This window comes from Triturus cristatus, chromosome 1_2 (genome assembly GCF_964204655.1).
Source record: "Triturus cristatus chromosome 1_2, aTriCri1.1, whole genome shotgun sequence".
Classification (NCBI taxonomy): Eukaryota; Metazoa; Chordata; class Amphibia; order Caudata; family Salamandridae; genus Triturus; species Triturus cristatus.
This window is the reverse complement of record NC_140580.1, coordinates 456,729,938-456,757,076: the sequence shown is the minus strand read 5'-3', so window position 1 is coordinate 456,757,076 and position 27,139 is coordinate 456,729,938. Positions and strand designations below refer to the sequence as shown.

At 50.7% G+C, this 27,139-nt stretch overlaps 1 protein-coding gene across 1 annotated transcript in view; it reads right to left on the bottom strand.

The window, feature by feature from the left end:
• LOC146867488 (uncharacterized) overlaps positions 1–27,139 on the bottom strand; it is a 434,961-nt gene that overhangs the window by 192,908 nt on the left and 214,914 nt on the right. The window contains exons 2-4 of the mRNA XM_085622074.1: positions 22,245–22,337; positions 21,141–21,284; positions 20,556–20,698 (exon numbers count right to left, since the gene is read on the bottom strand). The gene's annotated coding sequence lies outside the window, so the exon portion shown is untranslated. The remainder of the gene's footprint in view (positions 1–20,555; positions 20,699–21,140; positions 21,285–22,244; positions 22,338–27,139) is intronic.

Sequence of the window (27,139 nt, the reverse complement as noted above, 5' to 3'; positions counted from 1 at the left end):
GACCGAACAGAAACTAAACACAATTCCGATCCTGAAAGGCGCCGACGTGACGTCGGTACGCATCCAGCCTACGTTTCACGAACCAGGAAGTACGAATCGAACCGACGTCATCCCGCACGGTAAATATTTACCGGCTGCCAAAAACTGCCGGGAAATCAGGACGAGACACGCAAGGAGCAGCTGGACGCGACGAACAGACATGGACCCGAACCTACGTGCCATCCCTGCCCTCCTAGCAGTCCACCTGGCGTACAGGAACCGACGCAGACGCCGCAGAAGGTCAGCACAACAACCAGGGGCAAAGGGGGGGGCAGGGGCAGGACACACAACACCAACACATGGTACCAAATCACACATGGCCTGGACATACCTGACCATCAGGGCCTGGACACTGCCAGGGTGTGGGGGCGAGGCCAGCAACGCAAGCGTCCGCCACAACGGAAGTGGATGGTCACGCGAACCGGTACGTACCCTACCCAGGCCGCAAGAGCGTGGGTACGGAACGTACCACGCGTCCCCCTACGTCACTCCAACAATGGCGGTACGGCCCGTACCCACGTCAGAAAGGCCTTGGTACAGCTCGTACCAGCATTGCTGGGGTCATGTAGGGGTACGCGTGGTATGACCCGTAGCCACGCCCCCAAGGCCTGTGTACGGTGCGGACCCCACGGCACCGCAACAATGGGGGGACGCACCGTACCCACCCACCAAAGGCATGGGTACGGCCCGTACCCAGGCACGCAGAGCGTGGGCAGGGGTATGTACGGACCGTACCCCCACCCGTAGAAGTACGGCCCGTACCCCCACCCATGCATGTACGCCCCGAACCCCCACCCGTGTATGTACGCACCCAAGCACCACCCGTGTATATACGCCCCGAACCCCCACCCGTGTATGTACGCCCCGAACCCCCACCCGTGTATGTACGCACCAAAACCTCACCCGTGTATGTATGCCCCGAACCCCCACCCGTGTATGTACGCACCAAAACCTCACCCGTGTATGTACGCCCCGAACCCCCACCCGTGTATGTACGCCCCGAACCCCCACCCGTGTATGTACGCACCGAACCCCCACCCGTGTATGTACGCACCAAACCCCCAGCCGTGTATGTACGCACCGAACCCCCAGCCGTGTATGTACGCCCCGAACCCCCACCCGTGTATGTACGCACCGAAACCTCACCCGTGTATGTACGCCCCGAACCCCCACCCGTGTATGTACGCCCCGAACCCCCACCCGTGTATGCACGCACCAAAACCTCACCCGTGTATGTACGCACCGAACCCCCACCCGTGTATGTACGCCCCGAACCCCCACCCGTTTATGTACGCACCGAACCCCCACCCGTGTATGTACGCACCGAAACCTCACCCGTGTATGTACGCACCGAACCCCCACCCGTGTATGTACGCCCCGAACCCCCACCCGTGTATGTACGCACCGAACCCCCACCCGTGTATGTACGCACCGAAACCTCACCCGTGTATGTACGCACCGAACCCCCACCCGTGTATGTACGCACCCAAGCGCCACCCGTGTATGTACGCACCGAAACCTCACCCGTGTATGTACGCCCCGAACCCCCACCCGTGTATGTACGCACCGAAACCTCACCCGTGTATGTACGCCCCGAACCCCCACCCGTGTATGTACGCACCGAAACCTCACCCGTGTATGTACGCCCCGAACCCCCACCCGTGTATGTATGCCCCGAACCCCCACCCGTGTATGTACGCACCAAAACCTCACCCGTGTATGTACGCACCGAACCCCCACCCGTGTATGTACGCCCCGAACCCCCACCCGTGTATGTACGCACCGAACCCCCACCCGTGTATGTACGCACCGAAACCTCACCCGTGTATGTACGCACCGAACCCCCACCCGTGTATGTACGCACCCAAGCGCCACCCGTGTATGTACGCACCGAAACTTCACCCGTGTATGTACGCACCCAAGCGCCACCCATGTATGTACGCACCGAAACCTCACCCGTGTATGTACGCACCGAACCCCCACCCGTGTATGTACGCACCCAAGCGCCACCCGTGTATGTACGCACCGAAACTTCACCCGTGTATGTACGCACCCAAGCGCCACCCGGCCACCCGTGTATGTACGCAACGAAACCTCACCCGTGTATGTACGTACCCAAGCGCCACCCGGCCACCCGTGTATGTACGCAACGAAACCTCACCCGTGTATGTACGCACCGAACCCCCACCCGTGTATGTACGCACCAAACCCCCACCCGTGTATGTACGCACCGAACCTGCAATAAGAATGGGGTGTGCCAAACACCCCCAGCAGTGCCCAGACACAGGAGGGGTGGGTGCAGGGTCCTCCCAGCAGTGCCCAGACACAGGAGGGGTGGGTGCAGAGTCCTCCCAGCAGTGCCCAGACACAGGAGGGGTGGGTGCAGAGTCCCCCAGCAGTGCCCAGACACAGGAGGGGTGGGTGCAGGGTCCTCCCAGCAGTGCCCAGACACAGGAGGGGTGTGTGCAGAGTCCTCCCAGCAGTGCCCAGACATAGGACAATATACCCCATCAACATGTTCAGTGACCTACAAGGGTGATACCCCAGATGCAGGCGGAGCCATCGCTGAGCCAGCATGGCTATATTGAACGGCAACCCTCACACATCCAGGAAATGTAGACACAGCACAGCACAGCATTTGGGAGACACCCTGCAGGGAAAATGGCCTGCTCCACAGAGGATGGAACACACCTTGGGACAATGTCACCATACAGTGAGAGCAAACATGACCAAATACCATTGGCAGAGACCTTTGTGATGGCACGCAGATGGCAGGGTACACCCCATGAGCAGCACACTCCAACATTTCACAGACCCCTAACACATTATCACCACCCCAACGCAGGGAGCACCAGCACCAACAGCAAGTCCAGGAAAGCATCAGTGTGCAAAACCAAAATAAAAGGCTTTATTCAGCAGGAAAATATATCTGAGAAAATGTCCACTATGTACAAGGGCCATGGGCCAGCCCAGCAGCAAAGTCCGGGGGGGGGGTACACATCGGGACGTGTGTCCCCTAGCTTGCCTGCACAGTTCACAAGTCCATTTCATCCACAGAAGAGGGGGCATCAGGGGGAGGGTGGAAACAGGCACCGCAGGGACAGGAGGGGAAAGGGTAGGTGTTGTGGGTGCAGGGAGGGATGATTCTGCCACAGGGGGGGTGCCAGCGCCAAAGGTGGAGGACAGAATGGCGCTGCACACGTCGGCAAGTTCCCCCAGCGACTCCCCCGCAACCAATCCAACCACAGGCCCCAAGGAGGGGGGGGGGGCAAAGGGATGGGTCGCAGCGCCACTGGGGGAGGGTGTGGACAGGGTGGGGGACTCAACTCCCCTGGCCGGGTCCCGCCTCCACCGCTTGCGGGGTGGTGTCATCCTGGGGCTGGGGGGCACACTCGCAGTGGATGATGCTGTCACTGACTGTTGGCCAGGAGAGCTAAGGGGAGTGGATTTGGAGGGAGTGGGTTGTGTGGAATGCGGACTCCCACTGTGGCTGCGTGTTCTACGTTTCCCCCCCGACCCAGTGGGTGTGCCTTCCTCACCCTGTGTGTGCGTGACAGGAGGTGTGCGCTTCGACTTCCCTGGTGGTGTGGTGCCTGTGTCTGTTGGGGTGCGTGCACGCTGACGTCTGGATGTGCGTGGGACAGGCACGGGAGTGGGAATTGTGGATGGGGCAGGGGTAGGGGGTGTTACGCAGCGCTGCAGGAGATCCAGTGCTGCAGTCAGTGTGGAGTCTATGGACCTCAGCAACTGCCGTTGGTCAGACTGCGCAGCCGACATGCCCTCCATGTATGCCTCCATCTGGGTCAGCACCTGGGTGTGGGCATGGAGGACATTTAGCATCGCAGTCTGACCAACCTGCAACTGCCTCAGGATGTCCACAGACTCCGCACTCACCGCAGCAGTGGTGACAGGGGCAGGGGGTGCGGTGCCTGGCAGGAAGGAGACATGTGGGGACCGAGCACGGAGGGAAGGGCCACAAGCATGTGGGAGGCCGGTGATGGAAACTGAGGTGGCGGGGGGATGTGGAGGGCTGCCATCAGCTGGGGGGGCAGACTCCGCCACCTCTGGGAGCTCAGCCTCGGACCCGTCTGCGTCATAGTCTGTGTTGGCAGTCAACAGGTCCTCTGCCTCACTCCCTTCGGCCTCCGTGCCACTCCATGTGCCAGACAGGACAGCACTGCTGGCACTGGTGCTCAATCCCTCCTCCCGGTCCGTGCTAGTGTCTCCTTCCGTGTCCCCCGGCGATGCTGTGGGCAAGGTGAAGAGACAGGAGAAAATCAGACACCTGTACACATATGTCACATGAGTCAAATATACATAGGTCACATTGCATAGCCTGAAAAGCAACAGGAGTAACACCTACAAAACAATGTACACATGTAGGCCATGGAACACACAGTTTTTCGACCCACCATGCCACTGAGACACAATGGAGATCATGACACAACAGCAAATCACTGCACCTGAAATTTTAGAGAGGAGCCAGCCTCTGGGGACAAATGTGCACAGCACCTGCACCACACTGCGTCGTCAAAAAGGGATGAGCATGAATCATATCCATTTACTCTTGCCGCATGCTGCAAAGGCAATACATGAAACCAGGCCACACATGACAGGGTCACTGCACCTTGAGCGTATGTCCAGTCAAACATCACACACAGGCTAAACCCAGCAAGGAGGATGAAGCTTCTGACATGTAGGCCTTGTACGCACAAACCACCCACACCTGAGACAATCTCATTGAGACGGAGAAAGTATGTACACCTCTTACTCTGGGATGGAAACACATGGCCTCCACTAATTCATGACTGTACACACACAGCCCCTGGTGGCCATGTCCACACATCATTGACAGGCAAACATCATCAGATTGTCTCAACAACACACACAGGTAATGCCCACTGTGAGTATGCACAAGCAAAATGGGTCCCCCTGTACAGTGGACACATGTAGCAACCTGTAGGTCCTAACAGTTGAGCCCAGGGTACAATGCCACCCTACCCAACCCATGGTGAAGACACAGTGAATGGCCATATTGTTGGATGACGCACATGATACCTAGGAAGAGGTGCCCCAGGGCACAGTAGTGCCCACACTCCTCCATGGTCCAGGATGGACATGACTGCAAATTAAGCAACCGTCCCTGCACTTAGCAGGCCTCCCACTCAGGCACATCATGTCAGAGGGCACACAATTGGACATGCATGCTGGAAGGCTGTACATTTTGGAGACACACCCCTATGTCGTGATTCACAATCAGTGCCAAGTGACATGGACACCACAATGACTGAAATTGGCCATGGCACACGCAAGGTCCCCATATCTGTGGCACATCACCCCCACATATGATGCTGATAGCATAGGGCACCTGCATGAACTGCCTGCCTAAATAACCTTGTGCAAGAGTGGCTACAGACAGACCAGGGAACACATTGCAAGGAGGGGAAGGGAGGGAGTGAGAACAGCACTGTGCTACTTTGTGGAGAAGTTGACGCACTGCACAATCAAACCCTGGCAGTGTATCCATGCAACTGCACACTTACATTGGCTGGGGACACACAACTGACACACATGTACCTACCCCCTTCCTGCTGCTGCCTCTCCTGTAGGCGCCTGTCCATATCGGGGAAGACCACCGCCAGCACACGCTTCTGGATGTGGGTCAGACGACGGCGCCCACGGTTCTTACGGCTCACAGGTGAGTCCCCCAGCAGGCGCCGTGCAATCCTCCTCGTCCAGCACCGGATGTCCTGCCAGCGTTTCCTCACCTGAGACAGGCTCCGCCTCCGACCCTCTGTACCCCTCACGGCACTGACGGCTTCCCTCCAGATCTCCCCCTTGGCAATGGCGCCTACCTGTGAGGATGCAAAAGAGAGAATACATTAATCCACATGAGCAAAGACACAGAGACACACATATAGAACAATCCTCATTATGAACAGGCCATGGTATGCATGCAACTAATTGCACCTTTGTCATAGGGACATAATCCACTGTGGAAGGCCAAATGCACTACGTGCCAGTGAAAGCACACGGGTGGCATGAGGGGTACCACACACTCAATGACCAGGGATCACACTGTGCCTCACAGGCTACACCAGGATTATGTACAGCACCTCACAGCAGTCACCTGCCCCAGCACACTGATGCTACCTCAGCAGAGTACACAGACACACACAGGTACAGGACAATCACATGGCATTGCCAACTGCGGGTACACACCTCACTCTGCCCATGTGCCAGTAGACGGGGGTGTCACAGGTGTGGGGCTGGCTCAGCACGGCATGCACACAGCACTGCTCCCTGCTCACATCGGATGGCCAGGCCATATCCATCCCTCATGCTGCTTGTGTGCAACACTCCCCATATGCACTCACCCACATGACAGGGGACTAACACACACCAATGTGCAGGGGACGAACACGGCCTTTGGACACTCACAGCACAGGTACACTGAACAAACACACATCCATGGGTACTGACACCTGTCACACTGGGGGGAACACAGGATCACATCAGGACTGTGGAAACAACATCCCCAGGAGGAGTATGCAGGCAGAATGTGGCATGCACCTTGCATTCATTGTCACAGTAGGCACTATGCAAGTGAGGAGTGCACACAGGAAACACAGCATGCTCTGCATGGGTGACATGAGGCCTTCCACACCCTGGGACCCACTCCAAACAACAGTGCATGTCTGTCACACATGGACACAATGCCAGAAGTCACTGTCACACAAAAGGGGCACAGTCTAAGCTAGTGGAGTCTGCACTCACCTGAACCCCTGGTCGACCATACAGGCTCTGGAACTGTGGGAGGATCACATCTATCAGGGCAAGGTTCTCCTCCTGGGTGAATGGCTGTGACCTCTCCACAGTCCTGGACATGGTGCCAGAGGAATCACTATCAGCAGCAGTGGTCATGGATGAATGGATGTGCAGGCAAGTGCTCTCTCATGGGACCTGGCTGCCTTATATATGCCTGGCTGGCCTGTTCATGTATAGGAGTACAGATTGATTGGTCAGTCACATTAGCATCCTACGTTTCATCCAATCCCTTCAAACCTACCCCAGTGTGTGGCTTTGCATGGTTTCAGTTTTGATAATGATGTCAAGTCAACATCCACATTGCAACAATGTAGATTCTTTCAAACTGACTTCTGCTGTGCACCTGGTGCTCAAATTCAAAAATTTAACTCCATGGCAACCATCATGCATTTAGGCCCTTATACTTGTCCCTCATGTGTCCCCTATGTGTTTTCATACATTTACACACAGGTACGGTGCGTTCCACGCCCTAGGGCACCCCACAAGCAGTGATACCGACCGTACAAGCGCTTGTACGGTCCGGATCACAAAATGGGCGCTGGCGTATGCGTACGCCACAGTAGTACGGACTGTACAAGCGCTTGTACGGTCCGGATCACAATATGGGCGCTGGCGTATGCGTACGCCACAGTGGTACGGACTGTACAAGCGCTTGTACGGTCCGGATCACAATATGGGCGCTGGCGTATGCGTACGCCACAGTGGTACGGACTGTACAAGCGCTTGTACGGTCCGGATCACAATATGGGCGCTGGCGTATGCGTACGCCACAGTAGTACGGACTGTACAAGCGCTTGTACGGTCCGGATCACAATATGGGCGCTGGCGTATGCGTACGCCACAGTAGTACGGACTGTACAAGCGCTTGTACGGTCCGGATCACAATATGGGCGCTGGCGTATGCGTACGCCACAGTGGTACGGACTGTACAAGCGCTTGTACGGTCCGGATCACAATATGGGCGCTGGCGTATGCGTACGCCACAGTGGTACGGACTGTACAAGCGCTTGTACGGTCCGGATCACAATATGGGCGCTGGCGTATGCGTACGCCACAGTAGTACGGACCGTACAAGCGCGTGTACAGTCCGTACTACTGTGGCGTACGCATACGCCAGCGCCCATATTGTGATCCGGACCGTACAAGCGCTTGTACGGTCCGTACTACTGTGGCGTACGCATACGCCAGCGCCCATATTGTGATCCGGACCGTACAAGCGCTTGTACAGTCCGTACCACTGTGGCGTACGCATACGCCAGCGCCCATATTGTGATCCGGACCGTACAAGCGCTTGTACAGTCCGTACTACTGTGGCGTACGCATACGCCAGCGCCCATATTGTGATCCGGACCGCACAAGCGCTTGTACGGGCCGTACTACTGTGGCGTACGCATACGCCAGCGGCAATATTGGCCCAGGGACCCTATACACGCACTCCGAGCGTATGTACGGTGCGTTTCACAACTGTCAGTGGTGACAGGCGGCACACAGACAGGAATGGAGCGGACAGGTATTGCCAAGGGTGGACACCAATGCATTGTCTGTGCAATACCACATGTGTGTGACACAGGTGTGTCAGGATGTGATGTGGCACTTTACCCCTGAGGTGTGGGCAAAGCACATGTACGATGAGCTGTGTACACATGTCGGGTGTGATGGTGCGCATTGTACAACACATCCCCTGCACTCCTTTGACATGTGTGCATGTCGTACACACTAGTGGAGCCATGAGTCACTTGCATGTCCCAGTCACGGACACCCGCACCTGTCCCCTGATGCCAGGTACACTGAATATTACACATGACATGTGTATGGCTGCGTTGCACGCTGCAACCATGTCATGTGTGTGGCATGTCTTTCCATGATTTTGCTGTAGGTGTGTGGTTCAATGCATCAGCAGTTGCTGCTGCCAACATGTGTCTGTGTGTCGATGGGCATGGCACACTGTTCCGCACACCAGCCCACATATGTGATTTGCCATGAGGTGTGTATGTATGCAACTACACGGAGTATCAACACAAGTACATATCCACATGCTCCCTATGTATGTTCTGTCTCGACATGTACTCCTCAAAGGCAATGTGTGTGGCCTGTCCTATTCCTATGACATGTGACCAGTGCATATCGCATCCAACTACCTGTCTGTACCATACGCATACTACTTCTGCACATGTGTGGATGTCTGTGAATCCTGTGATGCGTGTGCATGTTCACTCACACTGGCCCACAGCTAGTCTCATGCCATGTCATCGTGATCTTGCCCCCCTCCGTTAGTGGCTGTCCCTTGGTAGGAGTGTCACCTGACTGGCGTACGTGTCCAGGAAATGTGGCACAGACCTGACTCACAACGTGGCATATGTGTATTGGCTGTGTAACATGTGCTCAGTGCATTGACGATGTCGTTGTACAGTGCTCACTCTTCGGTGTTCCTTCCATTTCACTGCAGGGCTCCGCCTCTCCCTCGACGTATGCCAGACATGGCTGCCCTGCATGAACGGGACTGTATACGCCGCTACAGATTCAGCCAACGGTTGATTGATGAGTTGACTGGCCGGCTGGAAGCACAACTCCTCCCGCGCCACAGGTATCCCAGTGCACTGACACCCAAGTTGAAGGTGATGGCAGCCCTACATTTCCTTGCCACGGGTACGTTCCAACATACCATTGCTGATGTCGGGGGCATGTCCCAGACGATGTTCAGCCGTGTTCTGCATGATTTCTTAGAGGCCATGTTGGTTCACCTGGATGAGTACATAAAATTCCCAATTCGTGAGCAGTTGACAGATGTCAAGCGTGAGTTCTATGCCCTGGGAGGGATGCCCCATGTCATTGGGTCCATAGATGGGACACATGTTGCGTTGGTACCACCACAGGCACAGGAGGTGGTGTATAGGAATCGCAAACATTATCACTCCATTAATGCCCTTGTGGTGTGTCTGTCCAACATGGTGATTTCACATGTCTGTGTTCGCTTTCCAGGATCAGCACACGATGCCTTCATCATGAGGCGTAGCAGGCTGCCTGAAATGATGCTGCAGCTGCGGAACGAGCGAGCATGTATTGTTGGTGGGTAGACTCTGGCAGTTCAGTGTTTGGCGTCATCTTCCAATCTCACTGCCTGTGCTGACACACTTCTGTCCATGATGTTTCCTTGTAGGGGACGCTGGCTATCCCAACATGCCATGGCTGATGACGCCTGTCCGCAACCCCAGCACGGCTGCCGAGCACCGCTACAACAACGCACATGGGCGGACCAGGAGAGTCATTGAGAGGACGTTTGGCCTTCTGAAGAGCCGATTCCGGTGCCTCCACAAGACCGGCGGAGCACTCCCATATGCCCCGGTGAAGGTGTGCAAGATCATCATCGTCTGCTGCATGCTGCACAACATGGCAGTGGAGGAAGCTGTTCCACTCATACTGGATCAAGATGACCAGGACCATCCACCCGTGGAGGATGAAGGCCTTGGTGACGGGGCAAGTGATGTGGAGGAGGAGGAGGCTGTGGAGGACATGCGGAGTCGGCTCATACGCAACTTCTTTGCTTAGTGGTGAGTTCCAGTGTCTGAGTGTGCACGCATTGGGCCGTGTGTGGCATGTGTTGCAATGTGTGTGTCCATCTGCATGTCTGCCAAGTGAGTCAGTGGTGTGTATTGAAGTGTCACTCAAGTGATGGCGCAATGGAAGGATGTTGTCTGAGGGTCATCATTGTCACCTGTCATGTTGACAACATGATACGTGTTGAGTACATGCTTGCGGATGTGCTCCTTTGTGCTGACTCCTTGTGTGTCTCTCTTCCACAGGTCCATGTGCATGCTGTCTGCTGGTGGCATTGTTGTGCTCCTGCTACTCCTCATGAACACAGCAACATGTGCTGATTCAGCGTCACATGCACGGGCAAGTGTTGAAATCTCCTTAGGGTAAGGGATGCCTCACGTCGTTTTTGGTGTGTGAATTGTTTGTAGTCTGTGTGCACTTCTCCGGTTCATGTGTGTTCCATTTGCATACATGGTGATCCTACATGGGGAACATGACATGGGGCAGGCTTCACCTGGAGCCATGGTCAGACTTGGTGACTGTCATGTGGCAGGGGATTGGGGATTGTGATGAGGCCATCATTGTGTGTAACACTGGCCTCGGAAACATACAGGTTGCACCGGGTTGACATGGTGTGTGATTGCCCCATCAGGGCCTCAATGGTGTATAGCGGCCTCTCCGTGGCAGCAGGGGGTGTTTAGCTGTTATCCGTCACTTGTGTGCCAGGTCAATGGGATACCAGCATCTGTGTTGCAATGGGGGGTGCCAGTGTTGCTCCCACATGTTCATCCACATGACCTGTGTATGTGTTGACAGAGTATCATTGTCATTCCAACACACATGACTAATAAATTTGTCCCTATGTCTCCAAGGTGCCTCTTCCCTGTCAATGGTGGCCTGTTGCCACTGTGCATGCGGCATGTCTGGCATAGTTTTCATAGGTGGTGCATATGTGTCTATGTGTAGAGTGACAAGATGCTAGGGGTTTGTCAGGGAGTGGGAACTGTATTATGCACAAGATGCACAGTTCCATCCACCTCAAGGCAAGAGAGACCATCCCCCAGGGCAACTACAACATCCGTGTCGAATCCTACCCTGCAGTCTACGGACATGTGCCTTACGACTCCCATGGTACTTGTCCATATCCGGAGTGCATCTGCACAGCTCTGCTACTGCGTCGGGCAACCAGGCCACATCAACGTCCAAACGGGATGGGGGGAATGTTTCACAGCCAGCTGCAGGATGACCTTCTCGATCCACGCCCACACTCATGATGCAGCCCACAACCCCAACACAACCATGTGGCACTGTGATCCTAAACTGCATTCTGGCATCTCCATGCATCCAACCTTGGCCTAGCCACCATTCTCAACATCCGCCTGACGCAAGCATGCTGCACATTGTAGGGACACATGTCTAGACATACCTGGGAGCGGCAAGCCAGGTCACTCCACATGATCCCTGACCTCTGCGCATGACTGTTGCTCCCCTGAATGTGTCTGTAGCCACAGTTGTGCGGGAACCACTCAGCTGGTTGGGCCCAGCACAGGTGAGTATGGTACTCCATGTCTGTATCAGATGATACATTGGGACCCATGTGTGTCCTGGGCAAGACTGCGACCCCACGGTTTGGATGGTTGGAGTTAATTCTGAGATCAGGCATGCTTTGACTTCACGACACACACATGTATTGTAATAATGCAGAATCACGGCATCATCTTGTAAGTGTGATTAATTTATTTGTGGTGGGGTACGGGTTTGTGGGGATGACAAGAGGTGCACAGCGGGAGTGTAGAATCCAAAGTTCACTGGGGGAGTTGGTATCCTTGCCGTAGCAAAATGTCAGAGTCCATGCCACAGTCTTCGTCAACATAGGTCAGACAGTGACCAGCAAGTCCATGTGGCAGAGAATGTCATGTGCTGCTATTGGGCCAGAGGGCCAGGTGCCAGGCCAGGTGACCTGGGAGATGGTGATGTTCTGCTGACTCTCACAGTCTTTTTCGTGGACGACCCACCTTCCTGCGGGGACCCTCGGAAGCAGTCCGTGACGATGTCTGTGACGCTCCGTCGGATGAATCCTCCTCCTCCTGATCCCTCCCTGTGTCTGGTAATGGCCTTCGCCTGGTGCCACAGGGAGGGTTGCCCATGTTGTCGGCAATCCGACGGAGTACACCGGTCATTTGGGTTTGCACCGCCACGAGCTCAGCCTGTCTATCCTCCATCCTTCCTTGGTGTTGCAGTTGACAGGCATGTTGCTGGGACTGCAGGGTCTTCATCTCCTGGAGGGTCCCCTTGATGTCATTGAGGGTGGACGCAATCTGGTCCATGCCCCTGGTGTCACGCCGGTATGTATCCAGGATGTTGCTGACCTGGGACACTACCGGGTCCTGAGCTGCCTGGTCAGGTTCGCGCCTCCGCCGTCCTCCACTCCCGCCACCCCTGCCCACGTGCACCTGGCCTGCCGTTGTGGGTGCATCGGGTCTCCGGGACCCCTGAGGGATGGCATCTGCGTTGCCGCCTGCCTCCTCCTGGGTGCCCGGAGGACCGTGTCCCTCCTGGGCAGACTGGCTGGGTGGTCGTGTGCGGGCAGGGCTCCTGGACGTCTCCTGGGATGTGGCAGGAATGGGGGTGGTGCTTGGCACAGTTGTACCTGACGCAGGTGCTGCAGGTGGTTGGACACCAGAGGGGCCAGGTTGGTCTGGGTCATCCACGGAGTGGTGAGAGTCATCACTGGCGGTGGGGTCCTCATCCCGCGGAGCCTGGTCCTGTGAGACTTCCCCCCCAGTGTTGGGGGGTGTTCGTCGACGTTGACCTGTGTGTGAGAGAGACAATGTTAACAGTGTCAGATGTGGCATCCATGTTGCATGCATTTCTGATTTGGCACTCTTCCTCTGGGTAGTTGGATCTGTCCTGCATTCCTCTCACAGTGCACTTGTGCATGGCTATGTCCCTTGGCCACAGCTGTCAGGGCTTTACGCATGTGTGAGACACAATCTTAGTTGATGCATCTATTTGGGTACACAGTCAGCAGTGTGGTGTGCGGGCGTAGCGAGCCATGCAGAGGTGCCTTACGTGTTGCACTGTACGTGGCCAAATGGTGTTTTGCCAAGGCAATTTGATGTTGCAGGTAGGGGACTGAAGCATTTGTGACAGGGTTCTTACCGACACAGTGGGTGGGTATACTGGGTGTGTGGTTAGGTCTGTGCCTGAAGCACGGATGGACTCGTGCACAGATTGACACATGGACCGGTCTTCATCTACGGAAGGGGGGGTTGAGGCACTGCCAGACCTGGTCTGCATGCACACAGTCCACCGGCTGACGAGTGGACATGGCCACACCACCCAAGGGTGATTTAGTCTCCCTGTGTCTCCCTTCCTCCCTCCCTCTGTCACCCTCCTCCCTCCCTCTGTCGGTCTCCCTCTGTCACCCTACTCCCTCCCTCTGTCTGTCTCCCTGTCTCCCCCTCTGTCTCCTTCCCTCTCATTCCCCCTCTCCCTCCCTCTCTTTGTCACTCTCTGTCACCTCAGGCCAGCTTCCTGGGCACACACAGTTAGCCGGTCTTTGAATGGCCATTGGCTTGTTCATGTGAGTTAGTCCCTGTTCTCCGGGCACCCATTGGGCAGTGTGTCTGAGTGTAGGCTGCTGCTGTGGCGGTGTGTGCTGAGACTCTATCAGAGCGATGCATCTTCATTGTCTGCTGTTATGTGCAAATTGTGCCTTCAGACCCATGTCATCCTGCATGGCAGCCACCATTTGCAGGCAAGACAGTACTGTGTGGGTACACACAGTTTGTATGGCTGTGCCCTGGGCCATATGGGCTGAGGGCATTGTTGTGTGCTTGTGAGTTGCTCAATGTTAGTTTTGATGCCCCCACTCCCAGCATCGACCACATCCTGTGTTGTGTTGGTGTTTTGTGTGGCCTGTGACTTGGCATGGCCCTGATTGATGCATGGGGCATGGAGGCGCTAGTGGCATGTGTGTGTTTGTGGAGTGTTGTTGTGTCCGGTGGTGGCTTGGGGGGGGTGGCATGCATGATTGATTGTGTATGGCATCCCCCCCATGTGCGGTGAGTTGTTTGTGTACTCACCAGGGTCTGGGAGTCCTGGCAGTCCGTGTAGTCCCTCCACCGCCAGCGTGGACATCACCTTCTCCTCCCAGGGATGGTATTGTACCGGTCTGGGGGGCGGCCCTCCTCCAGTGATGTTCCCCTGGTTGTGATTGTCAGTCATCTTCCTCTTGACCGTCCTCCGCAGATCGTACCACCTGGATTGGCACTCGTGCCTGGTCCTTCTGGTGGTCCCAACAGCATTCACAGAATCGACGATCCTCTGCCACATGGCCGTTTTTTCGGATATGCTGGTCTGTCTGACCAATGTCCCAAAGAGCTGTGGCTCGACTCTGAGGATTTCGTCGACAAGGATCTCCAGCTCCTCCTTTGTGAACTTTGGATTCTTGGTGGTGGACATGGCGTGGGGTGTGGGTGTGGATGGTTGTGGGGGTGTGGGTGTGGATGGTTGTGGGGGTGTGGGTGTGGATGGTTGTGGGTGTGTGGGTGTGGTAGTGGAGGTGTGTGTGTGAATGTGATGAGGGGGTGTTTGTGTAGGTGGTTGTGTGAAGGTATGCAAGTGTGAGGTTCAAGTATGGTGGTGTGGGTCGTCTGTGGGCTCTGGCAGCAGTGGGTCTGTTGCAAAGGCTCATGGTTTGTGTGTGTGGTCCATTTTTATTGGTCCATTTGTGGGTGTGGCTGTGTTTGAAATTTGTGTGGGTGTGTTATGAGGAGTGATTGAGTTTTGGGCCTCTGTTTGGCAGTTTGGCAGTTGCAGGTGAGTGTATGTGATGTTTGTGGGGTTGTTGGGCATGTTTGGTGGTGTGGGGAAACTCTACTTGACTCTCCTTGTGTAAGTATGGTTTGTCCTGGTTCGGTACGTGTTTTTTTGGCGTCAGTACGGTCCGTACATGCACTGGTGGGGGTGCGGTGCGTACATACACGGCTGGGGTGGGGGTTCGGGGGCGTACATACACGGGTGGTGGTTCGGTGCGTACATACACGGCTGGGGGGGGGTTCGTGGGCGTTCGGGGGCGTACATACACGGGTGGTGGTTCGGTGCGTACATACACGGCTGGGGGGGGGTTCGGGGGCGTACATACATGGGTGGGGGTTCGGTGCGTACATACACGGCTGGGGGGGGGTCCGGTGCGTACATACACGGCTGGGGTGGGGGTTTGGTGCGTACATACACGGGTGGTGGTTCGGTGCGTACATACACGGCTGGGGGGGTTTGGTGCGTACATACACGGCTGGGGGGGTTTGGTGCGTACATACACGGGTGGGGGTTCGGGGGCGTACATACACGGGTGGTGGTTCGGTGCGTACATACACGGCTGGGGGGGGGTTCGGGGGTGTTCGGGGGCGTACATACACGGGTGGTGGTTCGGTGCGTACATACACGGCTGGGGGGGTTCGGTCCGTTCATACACGGGTGGGGGTTCGGGGGCGTACATACACGGATGGTGGTTCGGTGCGTACATACACGGCTGGGGGGGGGTTCGGGGGCGTTCGGGGGCGTACATACACGGGTGGTGGTTCGGTGCGTACATACACAGCTGGGGGGGGGTTCGGGGGCGTACATACATGGGTGGGGGTTCGGTGCGTACATACACGGCTGGGGGGGGTTCGGTGCGTACATACACGGCTGGGGTGGGGGTTTGGTGCGTACATACACGGGTGGTGGTTCGGTGCGTACATACACGGCTGGGGGGGTTTGGTGCGTACATACACGGCTGGGGGGGGGTTTGGTGCGTACATACACGGCTGGGGGGGGTTTGGTGCGTACATACACGGGTGGGGGTTCGGGGGCGTACATACACGGGTGGGGGTTCAGTGCGTACATACACGGCTGGGGGGGGTTCGGGGGCGTACATACACAGGTGGGGGTTCGGTGCGTACATACACGGGTGGGGGTTCGGGGGCGTACATACACGGGTGGGGGTTCGGTGCGTACATACACCGCTGGGGGGGGTTCGGGGGCGTACATACACGGGTGGGGGTTCGGTGCGTACATACACGGGCGGGGGGGGTGGTGGGGTGTTCGGCGCGTATGCGGGCACATGTCTCCATGGTTGCTATGGGAGTTCGGTTCGGACGGTGTTTTTTGCGTACGGTTGTGAAATGGGGAGGAGGGGAGGGATCGTACTTGCGCAGTCGGACTTTATTTTTCCGCACGGTGGGTTTTTCGACCGGGGACGTGTCGGTGACTTTTCCCGACCCGAGGACGTGTGGGGAAATCTTCCCAATGCGATTCGTATGGACTTTTTTCCGTTCGAATCGTACTTGGCAGTTTGTACGCTACTTTGACGATTCGGACGGAAAAAAATCCGGATACGAGTCAGACGGGGAATTTTTTTACCGGATCGGAATTGGCACCATAATGTTCCCCCCTTCAGCATTTTCAGCAATCCCAAGAATACAGACGTTGTTTCCCCGTTGACGATTCTCAAAATCCTCGAGCTTCCAACACATGTCCATCACCCGTTTCTCTTGCAACGTTTGAGATTCCTGCAATTTATCGATAGCCTCCTCCAAGGCAGCTGTTCTGTCCTCCACCTGGGTTACCCTTTCGGACATTTCAGAGCACAGCTTGTTTACTTTACAGATAGAGGCCTGCAATTTCTTTGTTGCTTGAAGCGACCTCCTGCTATCCTTTCTGGACTCAGACTGCATTGTTTTTAAAGTAGAGTACACTAAGTCTAGGGAGGTAGGAGGTGCCGTCCTGGTAGGCGCAACTGGCCCCCCAACTGCCCTCTCCCCCCATTCTCATAAATTTGGCTGGTAGAGAATAGTCCCATTCCAAGTTACGTGCCATAGGGCGGTCCGTGTTAGCTGGGCTTGCCTTAGATCTATTTCTCCGACCTATGAGTATTTGATTTGCCGTGAACTGTCTTTTGTGCGGTGGATGATTCCCACAAGTCTGTTTCATCTGTTATACTGTAATCACTGGGAACAGGCGAATCAGAGTCATCATTTAATGAATAAAATGTATTCCTCTCGGGAGAACCATGCGTTACAGACACCGGGGGTTGTAGCATTTGTGGCTGTTGTGGCAGTTGGCTAGAAATATTGGGGACATCGGGGATACAAACAATCAAATCCCTTGTTCTATCTGCAGATATGGTCCTGATGCTTTCCAGCGAGGCATTATTCTCCCCCAAAGGACCTACCAACAGAGATGGGGCGCATAATATAACTGTTGCAGTTTCTGCAAAATCCTCTGAAACCACTGATTCCAAATGGGCAACTATTAGGGCACCATTAAGCAGCTCCGGATCCGTCTGTGAACCCAACTCCGGGCCGGATTGTCCTTGTAGCCCAGTTGTAGAACCTCTATGGGAAACTTCCTCTTTCTCAGCTTTTCTCCCTTTCCCGTAGTCCCTGGAGTCATGGGGGCAGATATAGATGTGGTTATTCTTTTAGTACTTACAGTGACAGAGGATGCTGGTGAAGCCATCGCGAATGCCTCTGCCATCATCGGTTGCCTCAGCGTTCCCTCTGTGTTTGCGGTGGCAGCTGTGGTGCGTAGGCGAGTCCCTCCTGCCGCACCGATATCGATGATGGAATCTTTAGAGGCACCTACTTTTTTCCCCCTTGACTTCCCCGTCGGCCTGGATTCGGTCCACAAACTTTGGCGGGGGGGTTATTCGGAGCATCCACTGCTGTAGTTTTTGGTAGATTAGAGGCTCCGCGTGTCTCTGCCATTGCCTCCGGTGTACCTTGAGTTCCCTGCGTCCCCCGAGCCGCCTTATCATGTTTAGGAGCCATGGTTTCCTTTAAGCTCCAATGCCGCTGCAGAGGTGCCCCAGAGACCGGGCGTGGAGACTTTAAATTATGGACCAGTAACCGGAGCAGGACAGCAAACACATTTATTTGTAGCGATAACCTAGCTCCCACCAGCCTCATATCAGTAGTAAAGGAAAAGCTGCTCTGCTCCGCTCTAACGATTTCGCACGGTGTCCGCCTACGTCCTCATTCCAGAAAGCAAAGCAGGTGATGCGGATTCCGGATCGCGGAGCGCGGGCGTGCAGGCGTGAGGAGTGGATAGCCGCGGCAGCAGCCCTCATCAGGTCAGTCCGCCATCTTGCCAAAAACCACAACATTTGAATTCAATTAAGAATCAAATTCACCCACCAAGTGATTGATTCAAACCGTGGCTTAGGGAAGCATTAGATCAGTTGGCAACATTCAATGCTCAATTTGGACATGGGCTGGTGAGGTGATATGATAGTGGTGGGGTTGCATTTCAGGATGCCAGCAGAGCACTGGCAGTTGCTCCAGATAGACCCCTATCTGTGGGGTATCACTGAGGATACACAAGAATTCTAGAGTGGGTGCTGGGTCTTTTCACCCCAGCATCTCTGATCACACTGGCAATCCAAAGGATTACCAACCCTGAAGTGTACATGCAAAATCCGACAAAAGGGAATGCCAGAGATTATCTTGCTGGTGCTGGCACAAAAGAGAACAAATGATATTCCTGCCATATTGGTGGGGTTCCCAGTTTTCAGTTAAAACCAATTATAACCAATGAAACAGGACCGTATAAAATATCTGTTTTTAAATTAAACTGGAAAACACCAGATATTGATACACCAGTGGCATCTGCTTCTGGGAAGCCGCAGTGGGGCGGTGTGGAGGAAAGAGGGGGAGGAGGGGGATAAAAAAAAATCATTCACCTGTCGGCCGGCCAGCTGGCCGGCCGCCACCTCTCTTCCTTCCTCTTACTGGCTTCTTCGCTGGAAACAGGAACCAGAAAGACCCAGGCTCCCCATAGCCAATCACAACGCTGCAATGCAGCGTTGTGATTGGTCTGAGTACCGTGGTTTGGCAATCAGCCAGGGAATGGGAGCCTGGTCATGTTCTTCACCCAGGCTGCAATGCAGCCTGAGTGGAGAACATGCAAAGAGTGCATAAATGGTTGGCCGGCCAAAACATTCCTGCGCACTTACATAGTGCCCACCACTCATTCCCCTACTCTGAGAACAGAGCAGATACGCCCCACCCAGCCATTACGCTGCAGCAGGAAGAAATAAAATGATAATAATGTTGAGCAATTATCATTTTAGTTTTTCCTTTTTTTTCGCTGTGCTACACTTTTTACAGTTTGGCACTTCCAGATGTGAAACAGCACAAATGCAACCACTACATCTGAGGACTTTTATTTAATGGATGCTTTCCCTGTGATCCATTTAGGCCATGCTTAGCCTCCTAATATGCCCTTGTGGCCATCCGGAAGGTCCTCAACTCTAGAACTTCCACTCCAACTTTGGGATCATGGCTTTCATCATATGGCTTCAGCTCGCTGTTAACTGCAAGTTTCTTCACAGTGTCTCAGAGAGTGGAAGTGGCACATTCATGATTCATAAATACAGCCCCACGATCACCAACATCAACTTTCATTCCTACTGCCTCCATGTTAAAATGAAGGTTCGAACATATGGTACTGAAAATATCCCTGAAACATGGCAGCACCCCATGCACAAAACACTATGACCACATTTAATGACAACATATTGAAATGTGCTTGTGCTTCCCACCAACATGGAAAATGCTCTATAATAGTGCACACTCCATAGAGTACAAATGTAAAGCGCTTTGTCCAACTGTCATTAAGTGTCCAGAAGGAACACAATCCACACACTCCTTTCAACAAACAAAGACCCACTTACATGCTTGGTAGAAATCAGTTCTTTAAAGTCCTTGTGCTGTCTGTGAAGTAAACACAAAATCCCACAGTCACAGCCCAACTTTGTAAAATACACTTCATTCCTATTGTGACTTCACATGTATATGATCCAAGGCATCCTGCAGGTATTGAAGCTTCTTTACTACCTTAGATGTTTCCCCCTATATTAGCACAGTTTGCTGTGACCAATTTTCCTATAACTAACAGTATGCATATTTTGTTTTATCAATCTTCTTCTCTATGACCAAGCAGAGCAAGGATATGAGAAGACAGTAAAAAATATATTTATTATCCCCGTTCCATCTTTGTATCGCAAGAAAATTACAGTAAAGAGTGACACTTGCTTGCAACAACTAAGCACTGACCACTCCCATTATATATATCTCATGTAAATTGAATGAATCTTTACCACTTACCTGAAGTTAGAGAAGGACGGAGTAGCAAGATGGTGTGTTAAATGCCGACTATCAATCTTTTATCTGCTACAATCAATTCTATCCTTTCATACACATCCTTGATATGGGGTGGCACTGGACAGCTGATGAGAAGGGTTTAGGAACTGAGAAATTAAACAGTGCAGGGAGTTGAGAGAAAAAAAGCTTTGCATGAAAGAGCCAATTTACTGAAAGTATTCAAAGAAGGTAGTTAGGAGCAGAAAACAATGGAAGAATAATTGACAATAGGTGAAAAGCAAATTTCTTTAATAACATTGAAGGAACACCATTTCAGTAATTATGTACAAAAGAATAAACACTGACAGCCACTGTTTTGTCCAATTTTCAAAAATATTGGAAAACACTGAAAAACGCCACCAGAATTTACTACAAATAGCAATTGGATTTAAGAAAGCTTATGTGTTTGTATGTGTTTGATGGCAGCATGGGAATCCTGGGAATTGATGAGGGGGTACTCTTCCACTTCAGGAAAATATATTCTTGGGAATACATGTGTTTTAGGACCCTAAATCTGTGGGGAATCTGGTATTGGCTGCATGCACTGACCTGGCAGGGAATTCCTCCTAGCCCAGGAGTCTGGGAGATAGAATTCCAATCAGGCTGCCACCAGTAGAAACATCGGCATAGCTGATTTCCATCCTGTCATTGCCGTGACCAACTGTTGCTTCAATCAAGGTATTTTACCACCAGCTGACAGACATGAGTTTATGTAAAAAAAAATCAATTCAAAGATAAAGTAAAATTAAATCAATATTTCATCATTGGTCCATCATACAGTTCGATGAGGATTTGAAAAATATTATTGATGATAAAACATTATGCACATGGCAAGGCCCTTGTAATCTAAAACCTAAAGTGATGACTTTGGCAATTAGAAGCAATGAGACTGCACATAAGGTCTTCTTAGCTAATCAGGAATGTATCATCATCACATAGGCACAAAATTAAACTGAATGACGTCACAAAATTTCATTAAAACATTTGTGTATACTTGATTAAATGTCACTGAGGATGGGAATACATTGAAAAACAACAGTGGAAGAAAAAACTCTGTAGAGTTCGCACAAGAGAAATAGCATGAGTAACAACATTTTTTGGGATTCAGAGTTTAGAACGAGTACCAGAATTATCCAAAAAGAGTGAAAAGGTAACATTTAAATTGAAAGGTAAATACATTATTGCAAAATATTCAACATTGAAAATCGAGCTGAAGCTTGTTAATATAATGAATTAAAGATGAATTCCCTTCATATGAGTCCACCTCGGGTCAGAAGTAATTTAGTCTTTACATTTAAGCATACTAAGGGATAGCCTCACCCATTTAAACACATGGGGCCTTATTACGAATTTGGCCATCCGACCGTTGTAGGATCGCATCCGTCCATTACAGCAGCCCATGGTGCTGGCAGTCGAAAGACTGCCACATTGCGAGTTCACCACTGGGCCGGCAGTGTGGAGGCGAGGATCTTGCATCGGTGGTGAGTATTTTTGTCACAAATTCATTGATCCCTGTGTGTGCATTTTGACTGCTTATGTGTTGGATGCACACATATGCACAATATATCTTTAAAAATATCATATACCCATTACCGCCATTCAGTCCATATGTGGGCAGTCCTTGCAATGGGTTATGGGATGAAAAAGACTCACCTGTATATCGCTGCACACAGAATCGTTATCCTCGGGGTGAAGTTCCTGCTGTAAAAGTGGGACGTGGAGACAGAGACCCACGTCGGAATCTGCCTGGAAGAAAAAGGAATGGATGAGAAAGCACCCCAAATCCTTTATCCCCGTCACCTTGAAGCAGGCGGTCGGACCACATCAGTCCGCTCTAGGATCAGGCAACTCGTAATATGGATGTCGGTGCAACTCCCCTGTACCGCCCTATGGCGGCTGTGTTTCCCAGAACGCGAACCCAGTTGTCAACCGTCTTGGCAGTCCAGCGGCAGTCTTTGCAAAGCCGATCTGCCTAACTCGTAATACTGTAGTTGTATGTTTCCCATCTTTGTCATATATTTGTACATTATTATATACAAATATCAAATTCGACCAAATAAACAATAAACCTGAACTCGAGATTAAATACTTCCCACTGGAGCATAGATGAAAACATTTAAGACATATTCCCTTATGCCCTAGATCCAGCACAACGCTTGGCCAGTATGTGCCAAAGTTTAACATTTCCTAGCAAAGGTCTAAGCACAGATTTGGACATTCAGACCTTGTAGTCTTTCTGGCCCTCTGTCATCTCCTGTACTCCACAAACACAAGTGATTCAGTCTCCTTGTCAATTAGTATTCCAATAGCAGGCAACAAAAGTACCACCAGCAGAAAGAAAACTTCCTGTGACTTGTGGTGAAGCACGTCGCATAGGCAAGCTGCTTTCTAGATGGTATTGATACAAGTGAAAAAGGCTATTTTGCTTTTTGATCAGGGAGTTAGAGGTTACTTCTTCTTAAATCTACTACAAGCTTAGTGGACATAGCCTGTGAGTTTTATTGTTAACAAGGCCTAATCATGCTAGCTAATTTCCTTGCTAAGGGCTTTATAGTGAAGTTTTTAAATTTTTTATTGTTTCCTGAAAACTGCTGAAACTCTTCCGGTCCAGATATTTTTTCTATTATTTCCGAACGCAGCCCCTCCCCCGCGAGCTCAGGGCCTGGTGCGGCTGCACCGGTCACACTGCCCTAAAGCAGCCCTGTAAAGCATCGCAAACTCCCAAAACTGTTGACTTTAATAAACACAGAAAAATCTAAATATTAGTTCCTTATGTTTCTTTTCCCTGTAGTATGTTTCCATTTCAGCTCAGACAAGTAAATTGTGATATTCCTAATTATTGATTAAACTCAGAATCATGTTGAAGTGTTTCATAAGTCAACCATGCGAAAACAGACACGATTGTATAATTGCATTGACCTTTATGTCAAATTATATTAGTTATTTTGACATGCCGCTAATCTACTCAAAATGCGCACTAATCTAATACATTTCACAGAAATTAGAAGCACACCAGTGTACTGAAACAATCATTTGAGAATCTCAAGGGTAAGTAAAAGATAATAATATACTACAGGAACTTTCCTTACATTCAATATGTGCAATTGAGGGGTTAAGGCATGTTTTCTTATTGAAATTTTTTTTGTTTACAGTTTTGCAGGCCTACATAAATTTAAAAAAAAAATGTAAATCAACTTGCCATTGATTTCCGATTCATTGCATTGTTTATTGTCATGCTTGGAGTAAGTAGAACAGCAACGCTACATCGATGATGAAGACAAGTATAAAATTACCAATGCATTTAAAATGATTTACCGAATTCCTGTACAGTACGAAGCTGCTCTCGGTGAGCTTTACGGCAACTGACTATATCTCCCCAGTATTATTCGAAAGGCATTGTGGGAAACGGTTGTCACCAAGGGGTGATATCAAGAAAGATACATAACACTTAGATGTGCTTATGAATCAGACAAAAAAAGTGGATATTTCCATCCCCTGCAAAGTATACTGTCTTCATCTGCTTTACCGTAGTCTTGGACGCTTTTCAAGTGACCGGAAATAGAGTTCCAGATTTTTGGCTCACTGGCCAAGAAGGCCGCGTCGTAAAAAGGGCAGGCGGAGGTCTGTTTGTTTCCTCTAGTGTTATACATGGATTACGATTGTGGGGACCTTTAACAAAGAACAGATTGGTCAGCATTTGCACACGTTTGAATAATTAGCTGAAAACAACATGGTTTTGGACAGAAGGAGTATAGTGAGACACCAGCCGTGGTCGGTAATAGGAGTAACTGCAGGGCGGTGACGTGGCGAGGAGGAGGGGCAGGGTGGGGGGTAGTAAACTATGGATTACGGAGGTTTACAGGTAAATTAACATATAAATTAATAAAACGAATTTCGTTGCGTACACTGCATCCCCAAATGCGATGCAGTGCACGCAACGAAATTCGTGTTTATTAATTTATATGTTAATTTACCTGTAAACCTCCGTAATCCATAGTTTACTACCCCCACCCTGCCCCTCCTCCTCCCCACGTCACCGCCCTGCAGTTACTCCTACTATCGACCGCGGCTGCACACACGCACTAGAATATGATGTTTTGACTTCATCAAAATGCTTCTGTTTATAATGCAAAGTTTCAAATATAGCTTGACCTTGTTTCTCGGGTTGCAAATTATTACAAGATTTGTGTATTTAGCAGTTAAGCGTAGAACTACTGTGAGCATAACAGTAAACGCGGTGCTTCGGGTAATAAACGTTGTTGATGGTGACTTGTCCCTGGTGGTAAGTTAAGGTAGTGTTTGCTACAAACAACTTTTACCAAATTTTGGGTAGAAAGTCATTTTGTTGTGGTGGTGATATGTTCTGTTAATTTTTGTTGGGTGATTGCGATGTGATGCTGTTATGTCATACTATGGGGCATATTATCAAGACAGGCGATAAAAGTATCGCCGCTTCGGCGGCAGAAAACTGCCGCTAAAACGGCGATAATGGGCTTGATAATATGCTCTATGGAATTCCAATTAAAGCCCATGTTAGATGTGAGCGGCGATAATTTTATTGCCTATCTTGATAATATGCCCCTAAGGTCTGTTGTTTTTTGCCCTGCTGTGTTTTAATTGTGTTATTATGTTGTTTTCTGTATAATATTTTGTTATGTTCTGCTATTCACTTAAGATGTGTCAACAAATGATGTCACGTTTCCAATTTCCAGCTAAAAGCAGCACGTTTTAAAAGTCCCAGAAATTAGCAACCATTTACCAAAGTAGTGCTGCTCCTGCTTTTCAACAGTTTAAGACCCCAGTTATCCCAAAATTGTGGCAAACGTGAGGGGCCAGACCACAAACCGTTTTTGACTGACACTATTAAGGTAGATTTAAGAAAAAGAAAACAGGATTCTGGAGGTGGTAGTGTGTGTAATATTTTGTCATGCTGGTAATACTTCTAGTTATATTTGAGTTCTTGTCTTTCTGTTTATTATCTTTTGATGTATGCCTTTTTGTGCTGCATTATTGTAGTGTATTTTGTTTTGTTGTATTGCAGTGTTTGTGTTGTGGTATGTTTTGACTGGTTTGTATTGATGTGCTGTTTCATGTTTTAATTGTGGTGCAATGTTGCTTTGTGTGTATTATTGAGTCACAATTAGTTGTTTACTTTAGATATATCAACAAACACTGCTATAATTCTAGCCAAACTCTGGAACCATGGCATTTTCCCAAGTAGAGATAGGAAATAACTATTTTATTCCCATCTAGGCATGTTCAGGAAAAAAGCTAGCAAAGCCTACACAGCTTTTCTAGCATTTCCCCATACAGAGATAGGGAATAAGGATTTGAATCCCATCTAGGCATGTTAAAGGAAAAGCTAGCAAAGTCTACGCAATGAAATAGGTGTTGCGCTTTATTTCACTAGGAAAGCACACTAAACCCATTATATAGTGTGTCAGTTTTTAATATTGGTACCCTCCCGTGGGCTTACAGAGCTACAGGGCACAGTTTAGAAATGACATATGAAGTTATAAAAATAGGCTTTTCCTACATGACAAAGATACTTTTCCTGCCATGTGTCACAGCAGTGCATTTAAACAGCTAACCAGCAAAGCACAGTGAGCTTCCGGCAGACAGATTTTTGGATATAGATGGGTGTTATTAAGCACACTGGATCCCACATATGACATTTAAATGCCGTAGGCTCATTTTTTACGTCACCTCCATGGTCTTACGGGACTGTTAAATAGAACAATTGGGTAAAAACTATGTTTTTTGCTACCATTTTAGTGCCAGACCACATGCACTGTGCTACTTAGCAGTGTCACATGACTCAGAGTTCCTAGCACCAGAAATAAGAGTGACCACGTAGAAAAGGCACATTTGCTATAGTTAGTGATGACTCTTCTGGCCTTGCTTTGGGTTTGGGTACCAGCTCATTGATTACAATTGCTCCAGCACCAACAAACTCTTTCAGTTTCAGTACTGGGTGTTCATATCTCACAGGTTACTATTTTCTCACAGCCACAGCTTGAATACTCGTTTTTTTAATTGAAGAAAACCATCTAAGTGAAGAGTCTGTATCCTTATTACTGTGCGGTTCTTCTCCCTTCCTCATTGGATTAAATGTGTACGCCTGTGGCTTTAAATTATAATGTCAATCATGCAATTCAGCTAGAAATTAATCAACAGTGACTGAATATATCATAATAACACAGCTATTCTTGTGTTCTGTATGAAATGCAGTGTCTACAAATACATTTTATAACACTTCAAATATATATTGTTCAAAAACATTTTTAGAAATACCCCATTCATGTATTACCCCATTTTGACATATCCTAACAGTTCTAAATACTTTATTTGTGCCTCACGTAAATGGGTGTTGCATATACTTATAATACATGATTAGAACGTTTTTTGAATTTCCCTTGGTGGCCTGTCTCTATCGTGATCCTCTCACTGATGCACATAGCCTAAACCCTCCTCAAGATCTTTTTTCTCTTAATTAAAGTAAATTGTCTGAAATTTCCTTAACATTGAAATCAAATATGTCACTCTAC